The following is a 21411-nucleotide window of genomic DNA, read 5'->3' on the forward strand; positions in this document are numbered from 1 at the left end:
CGTTGATTCTTAGAGGGGGAACCCTCAAGTTAATTGTCAAGACCCAATTCCCTACTTTCAAAGAACACATTAAGTTGGGCGCAGCTGACATCAGGAAGTTTCTAACCACCACGGTAGAGGAAAGGGAGGCAAGACCCAGGTGCTCCAGTTCTGGCCCTTGCTTGTTTGTTTTATATCTCAAAGGCTTGTGATTAAATGAAAATGTCCTCATTAGTCAAAATAAAGTCAGAAGAGTCCGCTAGCTTGACATATAAAATGTTCAGTGATGGTTAAACATTGGCAGGGAGTGGAGGCCAGTGGAATGAGATTCATCTTCTGTCACTTCTTTCCCTATGCTTCCTGGGTAGGGTGGCAGGGAAAAAACAAGTTCCTTTTTGCCCATCCCCATTCTCTCGTTGGACATAAGTGAAGCACATTTCAGTCTGCTCAGTTACCACTAGGTGGCAGTGGTTTAAAGAGAACTGTTTAACTACAGAGTCCCAGGGGGGGATCTGAGTCTCCAGATCTCCAGGCACTGCTACAATTTATTGTTAAATGCTCACCAGTCTGGACTGAGATAATCAAGAAAAACAAACTATAGTCAACCCAAGTGGCAATATAAACATCTCTTACCACTACTGAATTTACATAATGTGAAGTTAAGGAAGCCTGACCGATGGCAATCAGCCAGCCAACGTGCCCGCGGAAGAGTGAAGAGAGAGATGGCCCGCTGTCCACTATGTTAGGGAGTCTGTTGCTGTTCTCACATTGTGGGCTCCTCATTTCTTCTCAGAATACTGTCTGCTCCGCCTGGCCTCTTCCCACTGGGTAGGAGATTACTCCAGGAAAACAGTCTTGATACCCTTATTTCTTAGCCGCTGTCTCGCTTTTGGAAACAATTCAGTTTCCTCCAGTGTTGATGCCTGAGAGCCCATTTATGAGAGAGGTTGCAGTTCTCTCACAATTCTGTGACCAGAATTAAGCCTCCACTCCAAGGCTGCAAGCAAGAAAAGTTTCTAATAGACACAGAAAAGTATGTTGTTTTAGGCTGGGCACTGGGGGCAGGAGGGGTGGGTGGGCAGTGCTGGTAAGTCTTCTAAGCGCTTCACATCAAGGCCTTCAAAAGACCTTCCCCTCTCTATGTCAAGGAATAATTTCCCAGCAGCCTATGGTGAAGAGGAATACAGTATGTGAAATAACTAGACGCTGGTCTTCAAATGAACAACTAAAAATAAGATGATAATAAGGAGTTTTATTTCATGCCTTTTTGGACCATGACAACTTGCATCACATTTCACTCAGTTGCGCTCCGTGAGGGGGCAGAGGACAGAGGATGCGATAAGAAGTACTGTCATTCTTGAGCATTAGAGCCCTGTGTGCCAAGTGTATTACACACATTGCCTTGTTCAGATACAGCCACTGTGAGGGGAAGATTTTATCCCCAGTATATATGTGAGGGAACTGAAACAGGTTAAATAACTTACCAACATCTCTCCTGCTAATAAATGTCAAATTTGGGACTCTGTCTCTATCTATTGATTAGATATCTATCTATCTGTTGATTGTTAGCCAGTTGCACCTTAAAAATATCAAATTTCACAGGCATTGAGTAGGAAGCTTTGAGGACAAGCTGAGTCATCCCCTTAGACTAATCAGAAAACAGAGGGCTGAGTTAAACTAGGGCTTTTGTTTTGTGCCAAGTGTCTCTAGTTCCTTTTGCCCTGATCTTCGGCTGGAAGTGGACACTCACATGGGCCTTCATGGCTCCCAGAAAGGACTGTGGCAGTGGGCAGCCCCAGGGCAGTGGGCCAGCTGCGGCTCTGGTAAGAGTGGCTGCCAAGTGAGGGCCACTTGGTATTTCATTTCACCCAGCAGTTAGTTTGGCCCTGGAAGGGGTATCGATCCAATAGTCTTGTTAAAAAAGCAGGGGGAGTGGCTAGTGGGCTTTCCCAGGTCTTCAGAATGCATATAGAAAGGCTACTGCCATCCCTTTCTTTCCAGTGTTCTCCAACACCTGGCAAGAATGCTTTCCCTAGGCCTTGCCTTCTTAATCTTATTATTCATCTTATTAAAAAAAAAACTCTTCTAAAGGCTACACTGTGGATGTGCTAAAGCAACAGAAAAATAAAGATTACCTGAAGGCCTACAGTCTTTACCCTGAGACCTAAAAGGGGGCACAAGCAGAAAGGTTTGGCAAGCTGTCTGTCTGGTAATATTTCCCTTCTACTTGGTGATGTATTAATTTCCACAATATGGCAATCCTAGGAGGAGTGCCTATCTTAGATGCTTACTAGTGACTTCTGAGCCTCGGTTTCCTGATCTCTAAAATAGGGATAATACCACCTACCTTATAGGGTTGGTGACAGGAAGTACTCAGCCCAGACAGCAAGCACTTACTGTCATTTTTGCTATGATAAACTTGCTGTGTGATGCTCAGCTGCTTTCTTCACTTCCCTGTGCTTGCATTTCATGTCCTGAGGCCAGGCCTTTTTCTAACACACAGATGTTTGAAAGATTGTTCCCAGGCTTCCTGAGCTCTCCGTGCCGCCTCAGTTGGTTCTCCCTAGGTTAAAACTTCAGCATGTCATCAACTTCTTCACTGCTGGGAGAGCTATGTGCTCCCCCAGGAATGACATTAGGCTCCACGGGACATTCATTAGTTGGGGTTACGAGAGGACCACAGGGCACTGGAATGGTAATTTCCTACATGGGACCCCAGTGACCCAGAGCGAGCTAGCTCAGCTGGTCTGAGCATGTGGCTAATGAGGGAAGGGTCATGGTTTCACTCCTGTGTGGGCCAATTAGTGTCACGTGGAAAAGCACGCTCCTGGGGCATCAGGCAGCAGCTTTACGTGTGTATGGCACTGGTCTCCAGGATGAATGTGTGGCCATCATCGCTATCAGAAACGCAACCCAAAGCCTACATCTTCCTTCTTATTATTACCTAGCCCATGGTTTCCAAGACTTGGGTCATTTGCAGAGCATCTCCGTGATTTTTGCCTTATCCCAAATAGACCACTGCATTTTTATTTATTTGATATGTTTTATACATTGACTCACTTTTTAGCTAACACTTAAAAAGAAGCTATGCATCACTACCATCAGTGCAAAATAGGGAAATTTGCCTTAAATTGAAAGTATACATGAAAATAAATAGGCAACTATTGAAATTAAAATGTTTATCTTCAGACTATAGGCAAAGACCTCCTGAGCCACAAGTGGTCAGTGTCCTCCTGTGTGTTATGAAATGCATGGATATAAGCTGCATGTGTTACGTAATACACACTATGTTCTGTAATAAAATGGTCACGTCAGCAAAAACAATATTCTAAAGCAGTTGCTTCCATGGGAGAAGTTGGAATCAGTGACTAGGGAGTTTCACACTTGAAGTGATGAAATTATTCTTGCAGGAATTTCAACACCAAAGATCTTTCTAATAGCCATAAACGTGTAGCTATAAAACCTATAGTCTGAACAAATCTGGGGTTTAATTTACATCCAGCTTTCTCAGAAGTCATGGCTTTTGTTCACACTCTCCATCGGCACTGTCATTAACACTGTGCTTCTTACACATCCTTATCATTATCGCCCATTTTATGATAAACAAAGCACAAACGTGCAAAGCAGATGTGTTGACCACACATCTTTGTTCCCCTCCAGTCATGAGCCAGTGCACGCTAATCTCCCCAGTTGGCCAGTTCCTTATGGAGATCAAGATATAACCGTTAGTGGTGTTGGTAATAAAAATGTATTCCTTAATTAATTGAACATGTTACATCCAATCCACTTATGAAAATGTGCACTGGAGGACAAATACACATAAAAAGACACACACAGAGACACACACGGGCCTCTTCAGGGTAGAGAGAGAGCCTGGCCATTTCCATTATTTGAGGCTTGCAATACATGAAAATAGTGAAGAAATGTCAAAGAGGCATAAATGTGGTGTATTTGTAAAATTCAGGCTGAATGACGTACAGCTTCCAATCCTCACTGTGTACCTGTGAGTGGGTGCATAGCCTCATTTGGAGGTAGAGCCACAGTCTGTATGTGAGGTGTTTGTGAATGTGAAGTCCAAAGAGTCCTCTCTCCCTGCTTCCAGGTCCAGAGATGCGCCCCAACCAGGAAAATTGTCTTATATAGGAATCTGGATTCAAGTATACCATAAGGCAGAGTGTAACGTTTTAGCGGTATGGAAACACGAAGTTGTCAGGGCCGTAGAAGTGTCAGCAGGTGAATAGTTTTTCCTTTTCTTTTCATGTCTCCCTTACCTTGTGGGTTCTTGCTGCACAAGAACAGCCCACAAGAATAACTCCTGTTGTTTCAGTGCTCCTTGGGTTATCCCACTTTTGTAGCTTTCTCATCCTTGGAAAGCCATGAATTAGTAACAAAAGGGCCAGACCATTTTATAAGTGCCAGAAGACTTACTCAGATTAGAAAATCAAAATGTTAAGAAGTGGGAATGCAGTTGTATCAGCTTTCTTCCCTTGTGTGTGGACCTGATGACTACTTTAACCACAAGAACTACTTTGAACGACTGCGTGCGCGTGCACACACACACTTTAAATATGACTCAAAAGTTGTAAAAAATTTGGAAGGATGTCAGAAGAATTTTTACTTTTATTTATATCACTTGTGTGAACAAAATTTATTGTTAGTGATGACTATCAAGAATTTGAAGAGACCGTGATTAGTAAGTATTGATTGGATTAAAAGTCTTCAGGAATTGCTATTTCAAGCATAAAATCTGATATTAAAAAACTATATTCATAAAAAACAAATTTTTCATTAAAAATCAAAGAGATTATTTTTTAGAAATTTTACACAAATTCAGTATTTAATATCTTCCCTAAATTTTGAATTTTATTTTCTTATAATTATATAATAAAGAGTAGTGAAGGCTTTTGCGAAGCCCCATATAGATGCCTGAGTCCCCTCGCATTTACCCCAGTGTGTGCTTTAATATTATAATTTTCTATGTGTGCTATGAAATGAAAAATGTTAGGAGCAGCAGTCTAGCCAGCAGCTTTCCCAAGGAGTCTGAAGCAAGTCATCTGCTTTTGCCCACTGGTGGCTATAGAGGATATTGGGATTTGACTTGATAAATCAAGGCATGACTGAAACAGGATTCAACCATGGTGAAAACTAATAGTACTTCATAAAGTTGTTGAAATGGTTACATGAGATGCTGCATGTAAAGTGCTCAGAATAATGCCTGGAACATAGGAAATACTCAGTGAATGGCAGTTACCATTACCTGGTACCTTGGATACTAGTAAGTTGACAAATTCTGTTGATTCTGTGTCCACAATGCCTCAGCTCTGTTCTTTTATTTTTTGATAAATTTATTTATTTATTTAGTTATTGGCTGCGTTGGGTCTTTGTTGCTGTGCGTGGGCTTTCTCTAGTTGCAGTGAGCGAGGGTTACTCTTTGTTGCGGTGCATGGGCTTGTCATTTTGTTGGCTTCTCTTTGTTGCAGAGCAAAGGCTCTAGGCACCCGGGCTGCAGTAGTGGTGGCACGTGGGCTCAGTAGTTGTGGCTCACGGGCTCTAGAGCACAGGCTCAGTAGTTGTGGTGCATGGGCTTAGCTGCTCCGTGGCATGTGGGATCTTCCCAGACTAGGGCTCGAACCTGTGTCCCCTGCATTGGCAGGTGGATTCTTAACCACTGTGCCACCAGGGAAGCCCCTCAACTCCATTCTTGACTTTACTTTCCATTCGTCTTGTTCCACCCTACCATGCTTAGCATTTTATCACTGCTCACCTGACAGTTATATTTGCCTCTTAATTTGTCTTTCAGCTTCCAGTATCTTCATTTTTGACTCCTCTGGTTCAGTTAAGATGCTTTAGGCAGCACGTAACAGAATATTCAACTTAAATTTATTCTTTCATATTTTAAGACATCCAAAGTTTCTAGAGTTGGTTCAGCAATTCAACAATATTAGGCCTCAGGCTTAGGGAGTATGTTTGTGTATGTATGTGTGTGGCTTTGTTCGTTTGTTTTGTCTTCCCCCTCATGGTGTCAGTATGGCTGCTATAGCTCCAAGTAGCACCACCACTCATGCTAACATCCAAAAGCATAGAGGAAAGGAGTGTTCTCCTTGTATATTTCCTTTTCCATTCTTCAGAAAGCCTCTTTGAGTTCCTCAGAACACATCTACCTTAAACCAATCATAGACAAAGGGCAATGGGATTACAACAATTGATTTGGACTTCTCATCATTTATCCCTGGGCCTTGGCCTACTTTCCCTGAGCATAGTACTAGTGCTATACCCAAATAGAACTGGGATTCTGATAGCCAGGAAAGAGTGATGGCTGTTGGGTAAACAACCAGCATTTCCAGCCAGTCCTTCCTACATACCACTGGCAGGTTCATCAGGGATTTCCTGCTTGAACAAGAGCTCACAGCCTGCTGGGTGAAGTCCCAGCCCCTTCACCTGGAATTAAGTGTTTGATCCCTAATCTAGCTGATGAGGTCAGATTTCACCAGCAAAATCCTGTACTTTTCCTTCATAGCTCCTTATTACCTTTGTAATTATACATGAATTTAGGGAAGTTTATGACTAGTGTCTCTGCCCAACTAACTCCAGAATATAAACGCCATTAGGACCATGTCTGTTTTCCTCACCATTATACTCAACACCTAACAATTCTTGGACAATTCATTCTTGAGTGAATGAATGTCTGTACCTGTCAAAAGGGAGCAAGCAGCAATTTCAACAGTTAGATATTTAATCTGGCAGAAACAGGTTTCTATGCAGCTATCAACAGAAGTTGAAAGAATTTGGTACCTCAGCATCACCAACATTTTGTTAAAGGAATAATTGCCAAGCCCCATGTGCACGTGGGACCATTAGTAATTCTGTAGCTATGCAAATTAAAACAGTGATGTATGATTTATAGCTTTAATAACATTCTGAAGACTCTTAAATTTTAATCACCTGCAACATCCTTTTTAATATTCAATTACTTTATTAACTAATTAGGTCACTTGCTGAAAAAGCACATAAGGCTGGTGCTATTTTAATATCAGCTGAGCCTCACAAAATACCTTTGAAATGGTGCAAATGGTTTATTTATTTTAAACAGATCATTAAGATGCTATAATTAATAAACCAATTACTAAAAAAAGGCCAGATAGTGATAGATGCACAAGTACAATAGCAGTGTCCAATGGATTAGTCATTTTTATACACATACATCAAGGGGCAAAACTTAAATGAAAACCCACTGTAAAAAGTGCTTTCCTAAATAATTAATTTGTGCAATGACTGATAACCCTATCACAGCAAACCTGACTTGAGGCTTGTTCATTACGAAAACCTGTACTGTGTACTTTCATTTCATCCAATGACACTCACGATGGAAAACCCACAGCACACTAAGCTTGGTGTTCCTTGATTACTTATGAGGGGCTTAATTTGCAGACCAAGCTGGGTACTTCATGACTTATCAGTGTGTCAGAGTGAGCCAAGCCTCCCGGAGGAGAATCAGAAGGAGATACACGCAGGGTTGGCAGCATCCCTGCTTATTGATTTCTCAGCACTGTGTTAAGGTCTTCAAAGCAAACAGTGTGAACAAAGAAAGCTGAGGCCAAGGCTGTGGGGATTTTTCACCCAATATTCTCAAAGGAGACTGGATCGTAGCACTAAGCCTGCTTTTTTTTTTTTTTTTTTTTGGCGGTACGCGGGCCTCTCACTGTTGTGGCCTCTCCCGTCGCGGAGCACAGGCCCCGGCCGCGCAGTGAGCCTGCTTTTGAGGGCACAGAGGTGTTGGGACTATGGCTGAGGATGGGTAGGATGCAGCTCTGAGGCCTGGGGACAAATTTTATTTCTAGGATCAGGGTGAGGCAAGAGGAACCAGATTCTTTTGCTGGCCTGGGAAAGAATGTGGTCAAATCCTAGAGGCCAGGTAATTTTTCTGGCTAACAGCAGTATAATAATAAAACCATAATAACCACCATGTATTGAGTCCTTACTATCTACTTCCTAGAAACTGTTGGTTCCCCATGTCATCTGTTGGATATTTCAGGGTATTTGTTGAGTCAACATTTATTAACTGAGCGCCTCCTGGGACCAGGCACTGTTCTGGGCACTGGAGATCTTGGAATGAACTGGACAGGCAAATCCCCCGCTCTCATGGTGTTTACATTCTATTAGGGAAGAGAAATAAAAATCATACATCACGAGAAAACAAAATACAAACAACTACTTTAGACAATGCAAAGTGCTAGGGAAAAAAGTCAACCAGGAGAATGGGAGAGTGTGATGACGGTGACTGGGGCAGCTCTTTGTGACTGAGTCGTCAGGGGAGGCCTCTCTGAGGAAAGTAACATGGCAAATAGACAGGGGAGTCTTGAACAACTCAGAGTTTCCACCCCCCCAGCCACCCCATTTCACCAGTTGTTCAGTTCTTTTCTGCTTTGTGTCCTGTTCATGTTAGAGCAGGAGGATGGCGAAGGCAACCAGGGAGACAGACAGGGAGGCAGGGTGGGAGTGAGAGTGGAAGGTGAGAGAGACTGAAAGAAAATGGAGATGGCATCATTACGCTGCCATCATTAGCATTACTGTTCTTTTGCAAGTGTGGGCTCTTTTTTGCAATCAGACCCCAATATGAACTTGTGTGCATTTTGTTGTTAGTGTGTGTACGTGAGAAACTGCAGAGAGAGCTATTTCTCTTCCCTTATGTCTTCCTGCCACTGTCATCCTCTGCAAGTGGTTACAGCTATGTTTTATGTATTTCCAATCTGTTTTAGCGCCTTCATGATGTGTTGATGAAACTTTAAAATATTCATAAATTTCCACATTGTCCCATGGATTCTAAGTTCTTTGGGAAAAGCGACCTAGCCCAAACAATAAATCTGATGTGTGTGCTCCTCAGATACGTGGAAAAAGTATCATCCTGCCTGGGTCCTTAAGAGAAAGCCTCAGAAAGGACCCCCATAATCTCTGTCAATTGTAAACTAAACAGTGGTCCAGTAAAGTGGAACCTTAGCTCGTGAACCATTGGGCCTTTTTTTTTTTTTTAACACCCATGAAGAGCAGTATATACCCAACTCCCAACACCAGCTGAATTATCTCTGAGAGGTGTGTTGAGAACATAATATTTTAATGAGACAAGAAAAGGTTAAATATAAGCAGACCCTTATATTAATGAATAATTACTTTGGTGGGTGAAGTTCTGTTGGAGTCAAATGAATCTTTGTTCTTTCCGTCTTTACCAACCCAAGATGGATGCTAATCATGAACGTAAGTGAAAGGAGTGTACTAGTGATACTCTAGTATTAAGGAAGAGAGGCTCTGTGAGTTTTGCAGTGAACTTGGACAAGAAAAAGCCAGTTCTGTGTATCTTTCATGTCCTCGAAGGAGACAAGAAGCCATTTTCCAAGTCTTCATGAAAGTCTCTATTTTTCATTCTCATGGTTTTCTCTACCTACAACATGGTTCAAAATACATTACTCAATTTTTGTTCCATTAATCACTAGTATTGTAACAGCATTATAATCTGTAAATTGTCATTGCAAATGTCTATTTCTGCCATATTGAGTATTAAATAGATCTCTTCTAAGAAAATGAATTACTATAAGCCATTTTTATAGAAAAATTAATTCTGAGTTATAGATGAATACTAAGAAGATTTGGGAACCCAGTCCATTTGTGGCTTGGGTCTTCTTTCCTTTTTGAAATTTGGAACTGGAACAAGATGGTTGGGTTTTGAGATCTCCAAAGGACTGTAAAAAACAGCATATGATCCTTCACATGTGAGGGTGACCTCTTGGACACACATCTTTTATTCAAGGGTGGCTTCTTCAGGGTCTTCTGCCCTCTCTCACTTCACCCTTCCTCAGGGATAGATAGGGGGGGAGAGAACAAGCCTGCCTAGAGAAAACAGGTCGCAAATACACCAATAGTGCAAGTCCTAGATCTAATCAACCCCTTTCTCACATCTGGTAGTAATCATACCTTTTTGATTGAATGTCCTATTTGTAAAATGGTGTTTAGTGTCCCACTCCCAAATGTGTACACTTATAAAATAGACATCTGCTCTATTGTCAGTCTGTGTATTAATCATTAGCAAATTTATTTTTCTGTATTTTATTTTATTTTTTATTTTTTCTTTGCGGTACGCGGGCCTCTCACTGCTGTGGCCTCTCCCGTTGCGGAGCACAGGCTCCGGACGCGCAGGCTCAGCGGCCATGGCTCACGGGCCCAGCCGCTCCGCGGCATATGGGATCCTCCCGGACCGGGGCACGAACCCACGTCCCCTGCATCGACAGGCGGACTCTCAACAACTGCGCCATCAGGGAAGCCCTGTATTTTAGATTAAAAAAATACAAATAGATATTCCAGCCTTGTCATGCCTTGCGGATCCTCTGGCATTCACCCAGGGCCTGTGTAAACCTACCTTTGAAGATCACTGCACTGAACAATTGATGTAACTTGTGGTAAATAACCAAGGGTTCTTGAAGAAATGTGCCGTATGTTGATGGGGAACAGATCTACTGCTAGGAACACCTTAAGAAAATTCGGGGCATTTCTTGCATAAGAATCTGGATGGAAAGTGCATTAAACAGAACATTCTGGCCTTTGACCTTCCCTGGAGTTTCTTTTGGGATCACTGGTCAAAGCTTTCAGAGATGTGCAGTTATTTCATATGCCAGTGTTTCCCCAAGTTCTGCCCTGCTCATATTACCATCACAATTTTTACCTTGTCAAAGTACCATGGTATTATTATTTTAGAAATACTTGTCTTTAAATTTTCTCATTTTCACTTAATATATTCAAAAAGATTTTTTATATCACTGCCATAAATGGAATGCCAACCTTACTTGCCATAAATAGGAAGAAATTTTTTAAAACAACTAAGTGTGTAATTATTAAATGTTTTAAAACCACAATGAGATGTCCCCTCACACCTATCAGAGTGGCTATTATCAAAAAGACATGAGATAACAAGTGTTGTCGAGGGTATGGAGGAAAGGGAACCCTCGTGCACTGTTGGCGGGAATATAAATTTGTGAAGCCACTGTGGAGAACAGTATGGAGGTTCCTCAGAAAATTAAGAACAGAACTACTGTATGATCCAGCAATTCTGCTTCTGGTATATACCCAAAGGAAATGAAAATAAGATGTTAAAGAGAGAGCTGCGCTCCCATGTTCACTGCAATATTATTCATAATAGCCAAGATATGAAAACAACCTAAGTGTCTATCAATGGATAAAGAAGATGTGGAATATATATACAATGGAATATTATTCAGCCACAAGAAAGAAGGAAATCCTGCCATTTTGAAAGCATGCATGGAGCTTGAGGACATTATGCTAAGTGAAGTAAGTCAGACAGAGGAAGACAAAACTGCATGGTATCACTTATATGTGGAATAAAAAAAAAAGTCAAACTCATAAAAACGAAGAGTAGAAAAGTGAGTGACAGGTGCAAGAAACAGGGAGAGATTGGTAAAAGAGTATAAACTTTCGCCTGTATGGAGAATAAGGTCTGAGGATCTGATGTAAAACATGGTGTCTGTAGTTGATAACATTGTAAAATTGAAGTTGCTAAGAGAGTAGAACTTAAATGGTCTCACCAAAAAAATAAAAAGTTAAATATGTGAGGTGATGGATGTGTTAATGAACTAGATGGGAGAGAATCCTTTCACAATGTATATGTGTATCAAATCACCATAATGAACACTTTATATAACTTACAATTTTGTCAGTTATACCTCAATAAAGCTGGGGGGAAAAGGCTTTAAAAATGCCCCCCGCAAAAAAAAAATCTTCCGTGTGCTACCCCAAATCACCAAACCAACTCAAACAAGCAAAAAACCCAAAGCACCACATGTTGGGAAAGATTGCCTTAAGCTATTTAAAAACTAACAATGTATCTGTTAGACCTTCTTTAAAGGGTTTTGCTGGCTATCTTGACACGTGTAATCAAGCAACAGATTATATCCTCAGCTCCATGAGGAGCTTTCCTCTTCCATTTGGAGGCTGTAAAATTTAGTTCTCAGGCTCCTCCTAGCTCTGCCATTGATTGACGTGCTGTGTGATGCAGGACCTCGCTTCCCCCAGCCATTCACTGATCTGAATCACTGAGAAGTCAATATTCTCAGCTCAGTCAATGCCGATGGTTCTCCTCCCATATCATAGATTTCTGTTTAAAAAAATGATCTCATTTGGTGTTAGCAGTGCTAAATATTTGAGAATTCACTTGTATATTCTCTGGAAATATTTAGTCCCAGGTTTTCTCCTAGCTCTATTAAGAACGTTATGGGACCTCAGTTTCTCCTTCTGGAAAAGGAAGTTAACTTACTAGTCGGCCTAGGGTAACAAGCATGATGGGCAGAAGAGTCCCTTTTTTAAAAAAAATGTTATTTTATTTATTTATTTATTTTTGGCTGCGTTGGGTCTTCGTTGCTGCGTGCGGGCTTTCTCTAGTTGCGGTGAGCGGGGGCTACTCTTTGTTGCGGTGCACAGGCTTCTCATTGCAGTGGCTTCTCTTGTTGCAGAGCACGGGCTCTAGGTGCGCAGGCTTCAGTAGCTGTGGCACGCAGGCTCAGTAGTTGTGGCACACGGGCTTAGTTGCTCCGTGGCATGTGGGATCTTCCTGGACCGGGGCTCGAACCCGTGTACCCTGCATTGGCAGGCGGATTCTTAACCACTGCGCCACCAGGGAAGCCCCGTTTTTTTTTGAAAAGAAAAAAGTATGCTGCCTGGTGACGGAAGAACCAATCTACGTAACACCCAAACACCCAGACAGGCATGAATTCTGGCAGCCCAGCCATCACATTTCCTCAGAGCTGTGTCCCGAGTGCCGTGGCAGGCCAAGTCAACAGGGCCTGTACGCTCCACACATTCAGTATTGTGGAGGAAAGACGATGGATAGCCACAAGTCAAGGCAGCATGTGGGAAACATACTCAAGCGCAGCTAGAAGGGGCCACACTCCACACCTTCAGCAGCCTGGTTAGCAGCGTGAGCTTGGGAGTTAGATCTGGTGCAACTGCGGGGGCTGCCAGGACCGTGAGCCATTTTCTCCAGCCCTGCTGAGCCCCAGTTTGCTCCTAATCTGGAAAATAAGGCGTACACTGTGGATTTGCATGTTACTTCAGTAGCACTTGAAAGAGTATAGGCTCTTTCAAGGCCCTTTCTTCTTCGTGCATGTTTGGCCTGGAAGGGATGATGGGAGACCCAAGTCTGCTGTTTCCTCTGCTGGGTTCAATTTCCACCTGACTCTCATGTGAACTTCGAGTGTGTCCTAGTGTTTAAAGACGCAGGGCCGGGAATTCCCAGATGGTCCAGTCGTTAGAACTCCACGCTTCCGCTGCCAGGGCCTGGTTTCAATCCATGGTCAGGATTATGCTCCACTTACATATGTTTATTATATGCTGTATATAACGCTATATGTTCATGCATATATAGTTATGTAGGTTTATGTACACAAAACCATGTACAATTTAAGGGATTTTCAAGGGCAATTCTGACCCTACCCAACATCTACCATATTCCTGCTTCTACAGTCAGACCTCCACAGGAGCTGTAACTTCATTGTAAGACCAGCTGACAGGACATCATGAGAATTCAATAGGAGAATGTATATAAACTTTTTAGCATAGTGCCTGACACATAGCTAATACTAAAGGTTAATAGAACCATGATTATAATGTTATTATTGTTTTCCATCCAGAGAGGGAAATATCAGCTGTAAGTGCCTCCTGGTTATTATTAATATAATTATCTAAGGAAAGAGAGACAGAAATCACTTCCCCTGGGGTTGCTCAGTCTTTTCAGAGAAGTATGGGTATTTCAGCTGATAGACACTGAGTCCAGGTGAAGGCCTCCAGGGTCCTGGTTCAGGAGTGGCCTGGAGCAGCAATGGGGAGGAGAACAGGCACTGAGTGTGCCAGGACTGGGGAGCAGTTTCCTTTGGTTGGCACATGAGGGCAGAGCCAGTGGATAAAATCTGGAAAAGTACCCTGGGGTTAGATGGCCTTGAATATCTAGACTTGATTCAATTGGGAGTGGGGAGCCACTGATGATTTATGAGCGGGGAGAGATGCACAGGATATCTGAAGTGAAGGTTAGTGAAGTTAGAAAGTGAAGGTTAGAAACACGGAAACCGGTTAGGAAGCTGTTACAAGGTGTTTGTGAGAAGTCTTTCTGAGCTCAAACGAGAGATGGCAGAAGGAATGGAAAAGATATTAGTTGATTCAGAGCGATTATAATCCTGTATATTTACTGAGCAGATCTTGGATTTTTTATTGTTCTTTTTTGCTATAAATAGTTATATATTCTCATATTTTCAAACAATAACAAATTTTAAAAAAATCCTTTTAAAGTATAAATATGTAATTTTGAAAGCTACAATAGGAATTTAAATAATGACTTAACATTACTAAAGAATTTTACCAACCCCAGCACCGATGGCTGAATCCTGAGAATGCAAGTGGGAAGCCCATGGAAAAATCCCCAATGTGGGGACCATACTTGCCATATAACAATAAGAATATAATATATAACCTTGGCAGAGAAAAATACCATCATCTCAGATTACACTCCTAACTGAAACCAAATGAACATATTATCTGCTCCCAAATAATTTTGTAACGTGGTGAGGTAAAGGAGGAATAAAAGAATAATAAAAGGAAGTTGCCTTGCAAATATGTTACAAGGGGTGAATGAATATTATTATTTACATTGTCTAAGTCATTTATTTGTTAGTGTTTAAGATATGCAGGTGTACATACAAGATGCAGCACAATTTTCAAAGAAATTTTTTTCTTTAAAAACAAAAATTTAATTTTTGTAAAACTTGTATTGAAAATGCTACAGGTATGATTGCATCTGCCTAATAGTGTCAACCTGAGTATGGCCTTGGAACTCCTTCAAATAAATGTCTCCCCTCCCATTCAGAGTTAGAGAATATTATTGCATATCCAAATATATGATTTCCTACTAGTTTGTGGTATAGAATATTGTCGTAGTGACATGAACAGTACAACCTGTCCTTCCCTACAAAACTACTTCCATCCAGCACTGAGCCAGTCCACCATTTGAAATTTTTGGTGTTTGGCTTTCCAACTGTAATGTGAGCATATTAAATGGGGTGGTAGTTGTGGTGTCAATTTTTATAGAGTTTTGGGGGGAAATAGATCTTACATTCCTACAAAAAATGTTATAATTTCTGTGTAGGAATTCAAGGTGATGTTTTATTTAACAAAGGAGTCACTCATACAACTGAGAGATTACAGACTTTTACATTTGTATTTGATGTATGGGTTCTTTCAAAGACAACAAAATTCTCAGCTTATAACAGAATACCACATTTGTAATAAATCATTTTCCTGTTGCGGGCAATGGGGGTGTCTTAATTCCCATTTTTAAACTTATTCCCATGGTGTGCATTTTCATTTATTTTCCAGCCATGAAATGAGAAAAAAAATCAAAGTAAAAAGAATAAAGCCTAAGGTTGTATTGGGCTTTTTCCTTGAAAAGACCAAGGGGAGAAAATGGAACCTGATTAAGGGCCCCATATCAAGGTAAGATGAACAGAAATCCAAAATAAGCCAAATGACACTTCCTAAAACATAGAATTATTACATGATCCAGCAATTTCATTTCTGAGTGTATACCTAAAAGAATTGAAAGCAGAGATTCAAACAGGTATTTGTGCACCCATGTTCACGTTCACAATAACCAGTAAGTGGAAACAGTGTACATTTAAAATAGACTAATGGATAAACCAAATGTGGTATGTACACACTATAGAATATTATTCAGCCTTAAAAGAAATGAAATTCTGACATACTCTAAACCTTGGATGAGCTTTGAGATATGCTAAGTGAAATAAGCCAGACGCAAAAGGACAAATGGGATACGAATCCATTTATATCAGGTCTTTAGAGTGGTCAAATTCAGGCAGAAAGTAGAGTGATGGTTTCCAGAGGCTGAGGGAGGGGCGAGTGGGGAGTTAGTGTTTAATGGGTACACAGTTTTGGTTGGGGGAGATGAAAACGTTCTAGAGATGGATGGTGGTAATGGTTGCATAACAATGTGAATGTATCTACCAGAACTGGACGCTTTAAAACAGGGGTCCCCAACCCCCAGGCCGGAAACGGGTACCAATCCACAGCCTGTTAGGAACCGGGCCGCACAGCAGGAGGTGAGCAGCGGGCGAGTGAGCAAAGCTTCATCTGCCGCTCCCCGCCGCTCCCCATCACTCCCCATCGCTCGCATTACTGCCTGAACCATCCCCCCACCCCCATCCATGAAAACAGTGTCTTCCATGAAACCGGTCCCTGGTGCCAAAAAGGTTGGGGACCAATGCTTTAAAATGATGAAAATAGTAATTTTTGTGTTATTTTACCACATTTATACACATAAATTCACCACATTATACACATAAAATATGTATCTTTTACCATAATTTAAAAAGAGAAGCCAAGTGAAATAGAGAAGGTAGTTGAATTGAATTTATGAGAATTAATGTCCAATTTTCCTCATTGCCCTTAACGTTCTCCCAAAATATATATGTAAGCAAGTACTTCAGTGAGAACAGAGTTATGGGTACACATTTAGTTTTGAAAGTGCAAGCTCTTTTAGGTATAATCTCCCCTCATCTAGGATATAGTCTCAAACAAGTCTTCCATGAATATGTCCCTCAAGAAATCTCATCGATAAACTGGGGAAGTATGGTCCTGATCACACAACTATTAATATTAGGTGGGTGTACCACTTACTTGAGGGTCTCATTCAGACAGGTTATCAATACCTGACTCGCTGCCTGCACGGGGAGTGAAGGGTTCCCTTAGAGGGACCCAGCAGTACCCAGGTTACCTGCAGACACACAGAATTTTCATTCTAAATAGTTTCTAATTCACTGCAAGTCCATCTTGCACCAACTTGACCCTGATATTTCCTGCCTTTCCCATCTGGAAAAGTCTCCTTTGTTTTAAAAGAGTCTTGGCAAACGTGTTGTTTAGTGGAATAAAACGGAAGACATTTTTGAAACACAGACATTGTAAGCCTCAAATCAGGTGCGCAGGAGAAAGAAGTGGTACACTGGAAACGTGGCCACCAGTTTGGAGAGAGTGTTAGCACGAGTGTACAGCTACAAAGACCTGAGTAGCTAACGGTGGATTATTAACCTCCCAAACTCGATTCAATGTGACAGTGACACTTCACAGCACATTGCATCCAATCTCATTTGAAGCTGACAAAGATTGTTTCTGCTTTACATCTATTGGTTTATTAATGGTCTACAGCCTCTTAAGCAGATGCATATTCATTAGGTAGCCAGCTGTTAGGAGGTTCCCAGGTGTCGAATGTAACTCTGTCTTGGAACATTTTTTTTTTCCTTATCATGAAACAAAGTAATTGAGGCCTTATTAAAGAACCAGTTAATTACTAAAGCGATACCTTATGGCACCTTTTTATCATTCAAATTTGAGAGCTCTTGGGACATCTAAAAAATTTGGTAAAGAGACAATATTTAAGAGCCAACCTTTATTATATAATTATAAATATATAGAGACTGATATTGTATGTGTGGAGATATACATACACACCCTTCCATGTTGGAGAAATTAAAAGTAAGTGAAACGTTCCTAACAACTGAAAAATTTCAGCTACAATATCCTTTCCTTGGTTCATTATAGGAATTAGGTCCAAAGGACAACACTGATGAACCTAGTAAATTAATTAAAGCTACTTTAATATTTCTTTAATCTTAATCACTTTCCTATAAAAGATGACTTAAAAATGGGTTTTTGTGTAACTTATGCTTCAAACTTACTTCTTTTTAATTTAATTTAATTAATTTATTTTTTATACAGCAGGTTCTTATTAGTTATCTATTTTATACGTATTAGTTTATATGCATCAATCCCAATCTCCAATTCATCCTACCACCACCACCATCCCCCCCACCCCCCCGCTTCCCCCCTTTGCATCCATACGTTTGTTCTCTACATCTGTGTCTCTATTTCTGCCTTGCAAACTGGTTCATCTGTACCATTTTTCTAGATTCCACATATATGCGTTAAGGTACAATATTTATTTTTCTCCTTCTAACTTCACTCTGTATGACAGTTTCTATGTCCATCCACATCTCTACAAATAATGCAATTTCATTCCATTTTTATGGCTGAGTAATATTCCATTGTATACATGTACCACATCTTCTTTATCCATTTGTCTGTTGATGGGCATTTAGGTTGCTTCCATGACCTGGCTATTGTAAATAGTGCTGCAATGAACATTGGGGTGCATGTGTCTTTTTGAATTATGGTTTTCTCTGGGTATATGCCCAGTAGTGGGATTGTTGAATCATATGGCAATTCTGTTTTTAGTTTTTTAAGGAACCTCCATACTGTTCTCCATAGTGGCTGTATCAATTTACATTCCCACCAACAGTGCAAGAGGGTTCCCTTTTCTCCACACCCTCTCCAGCATTTGTTTTTTGTAGATTTTCTGATGATGGCCATTCTGACCAGTGTGAGGTGATACCTCACTGTAGTTTTGATTTGCATTTCTCTAATAATTAGTGATGTTGAGCAGCTTTTCATGTGCCTCTTGGCCATCTGTATGTCTTCTTTGGAGAAATGTCTATTTAGGTCTTCTGCTCATTTTTTGATTGGGTTGTTTGTTTTTTTTAATATTGAGCTGCATGAGATGTTTATATATTTTGGAGATTAATCCTTTGTCTGTTGATTCATCTGCAAATGTTTTCTCCCATTCTGAGGGTTGTCTTTTCGTCTTGTTTATAGTTTCCTTTGCTGTGCAAAAGCTTTCAAGTTTCATTAGGTCCCATTTGTTTATTTTTGTTTTTATTGCCATTCCTCTAAGAGGTGGGTCAAAAAGGATCTTGCTGTGATTTTTGTCAAAGAGTGTTCTTCCTATGTTTTCCTCTAAGAGTTTTATAGTGTCCAGTCTTGCATTTAGGTCTTTAATCTGTTTTGAGTTTATTTTTGTGTATGGTGTTAGGAAGTCTTCTAATTTCATTGTTTTACATGTAGCTGTCCAGTTTTCCCAGCACCACTTATTGAAGAGACTGTGTTTTCTCCATTGTATATCTTTGCCTCCTTTGTCATAGATTAGTTGACCATAGGTGCATGGGTTTATCTCTGGGCTTTCTATCCTGTTCCACTGATCTATATTTCTGTTTTTGTGCCAGTACCATATTGTCTTGATTACTGTAGCTTTGTAGTATAGTCTGAAGTCAGGGAGTCTGATTCCTCCAGCTCCGTTTTTTTCCTTCAAGATTGCTTTGGCTATTCAGGGTCTTTGTGCTTCCATACAAATTTTAAGATTTTTTGTTCCAGTTCTGTAAAAAAATGCTACTGGTAATTTGATAGGGATTGCATTGAATCTGTAGATTGCTTTGGGTAGTGTAGTCATTTTCACAATGTTGATTCTTCCAATCCAAGAACATGGTATATCTCTCCATCTGTTTGTGTCATCTTTGATTTCTTTCATCAGTGTCTTATAGTTTTCTGAATACAGGTCTTTTGTCTCCTTAGGTAGGTTTATTCCTAGGTATTTTATTCTTTTTGTTGCAGTGGTGAGTGGGATTTTTTCCTTAATTTCCTTTGCTGATATTTTGTTGCTAGTGTATAGGAATGCAAGAGATTTCTGTGCATTAATTTTGTATCCTGCTACTTTACCAAATTCATTGATTAGCTCTAGTAGTTTCCTGGTGGCATCTTTAGGATTCTCTATGTACAGTATCATGTCGTCTGCAAACAGTGACAGTTTTCCTTCTTCTTTTCCAATTTGTATTCCTTTTATTTCTTTTTCTTCTCTGATTGCTGTGGCTAAGACTTCCAAAACTATGCTGAATAATAGTAGCAAGAGTGGACATCCTTGTCCTGTTCCTGATCTTAGAGGAAATGCTTTCAGTTTTTCAGCACTGAGAATGATGTTTGCTGTGGGTTTGTCATATATGGCCTTTATTATGTTGAGGTAGGTTCCCTCTATGCCTACTTTCTGGAGAGCTTTTATCATAAATGGGTGTTGAATTTTGTCAAAAGCTTTTCCTGCATCTATTGAGCTGATCATATGGTTTTTATTCCTCAATTTGTTAATATGGTGTATCACATTGATGGATTTGCATATATTGAAGAAACCACGCATCCCTGGGATAAACCCCACTTGATCATGGTGTATGATCCTTTTAATGTGTTGTTGGATTCTGTTTGCTAGTATATTTTTGAGGATTTTTGCATCTATATTCATGAGTGATATTGATCTCTAATTTTCTTTTTTCGTCGTGTCTCTCATTTTGGTATCAGGGTGATGGTGGCCTTGTAGAATGAGTTTGGGAGTGTTCCTTCCTCTGCAATTTTTGGAAGAGTTTGAGAAGGATGGGTGTTAGCTCTTCTCTAAATGTTTGATAGAATTCACCTGTGAAGCCCTCTGGTCCTGGACTTTTGTTTGCTGGAAGATTTTTAATCACATTTTCAACTTCATTACTTGTGACTGGTCTGTTCATATTTTCTATTTCTTCCTGATTCAGTCTTCAAAGGTTATTATACCTTTCTAAGAATTTGTCCATTTCTTCCAGGTTGTCCATTTTATTGTCATAGTGTTGCTTGTAGTAGTCTCTTATGATGCTTTGTATTTCTGCAGTGTCTGTTGCAACTTCCCCTTTTTCATTTCTAATTTTACTGATTTGAGTCCTCTCCCTCTTTTTCTTGATGAGTCTGGCTAAAGGTTTATCAATTTTTTTTATCTTCTCAAAGAACCAGCTTTTAGTTTTATTGATCTTTGCTATTGTTTTCTTTGTTTCTCTTTCATCTATTTCTGCTCTGATCTCTATAATTTCTTTCCTTCTACTAACTTTGGGTTTTGTTTGTTCTTCTTTCTCTAGTTCCTTTAGGTGTAAGGTTTGATTGTTTATTTGAGATGCTTCTTGTTTCTTGAGGTAGGATTGTATTGCTATAAACTTCCCTCTTAGAACTGCTTTTGCTGAATCCCATACATTTTGGATCGTTGTGTTTTCATTATCATTTGTCTCTAGGTATTTTTTGATTTCCTCCTTGATCCCTTGGTTATTTAGTAGCATATTGTTTAGCCTCCATGTGTTTGTGTTTTTTACATTTTTTTCCTTGTAATTTATTTGTAACCTCATAACGTTGTGGTCGGAAAAGATGCTTGATATGATTTCAATTTTCTTAAATTTACTGAGGCTTGATTTGTGACCCAAGATGTGATCTATCCTGGAGAATGTTCTGTGTGCACTTGAGAAGAAAGTGTAGTCTGCTGTTTTTGGATGGAATGTCCTATAAATATTAATTAAATCTATCTGGTCTATTGTGTCATTTAAAGCTAGTGTTTCATTATTAATTTTCTGTCTGGATGATCTGTCCATTGGTGTAAGTCAGGTTTTAAAGTCTCCCACTATTATTGTGTTACTATCGATTTCCTCTTTTATA

The 21411-nt window shown here is 40.2% G+C and overlaps 1 long non-coding RNA gene across 1 annotated transcript in view; it reads left to right on the forward strand.

The window, feature by feature from the left end:
- Window positions 1–1628: 1628 nt before the first annotated feature.
- Window positions 1629–21411, forward strand: part of LOC137221944 (uncharacterized) — a 38105-nt gene continuing 18322 nt past the window's right edge. Inside the window, exons 1-2 of the long non-coding RNA XR_010942214.1 lie at window positions 1629–1802; window positions 15400–15516. This is a non-coding gene — a long non-coding RNA (uncharacterized lncRNA). The remainder of the gene's footprint in view (window positions 1803–15399; window positions 15517–21411) is intronic.

This window comes from Pseudorca crassidens, chromosome 3 (assembly GCF_039906515.1).
Source record: "Pseudorca crassidens isolate mPseCra1 chromosome 3, mPseCra1.hap1, whole genome shotgun sequence".
Lineage (NCBI taxonomy): Eukaryota > Metazoa > Chordata > Mammalia > Artiodactyla > Delphinidae > Pseudorca > Pseudorca crassidens.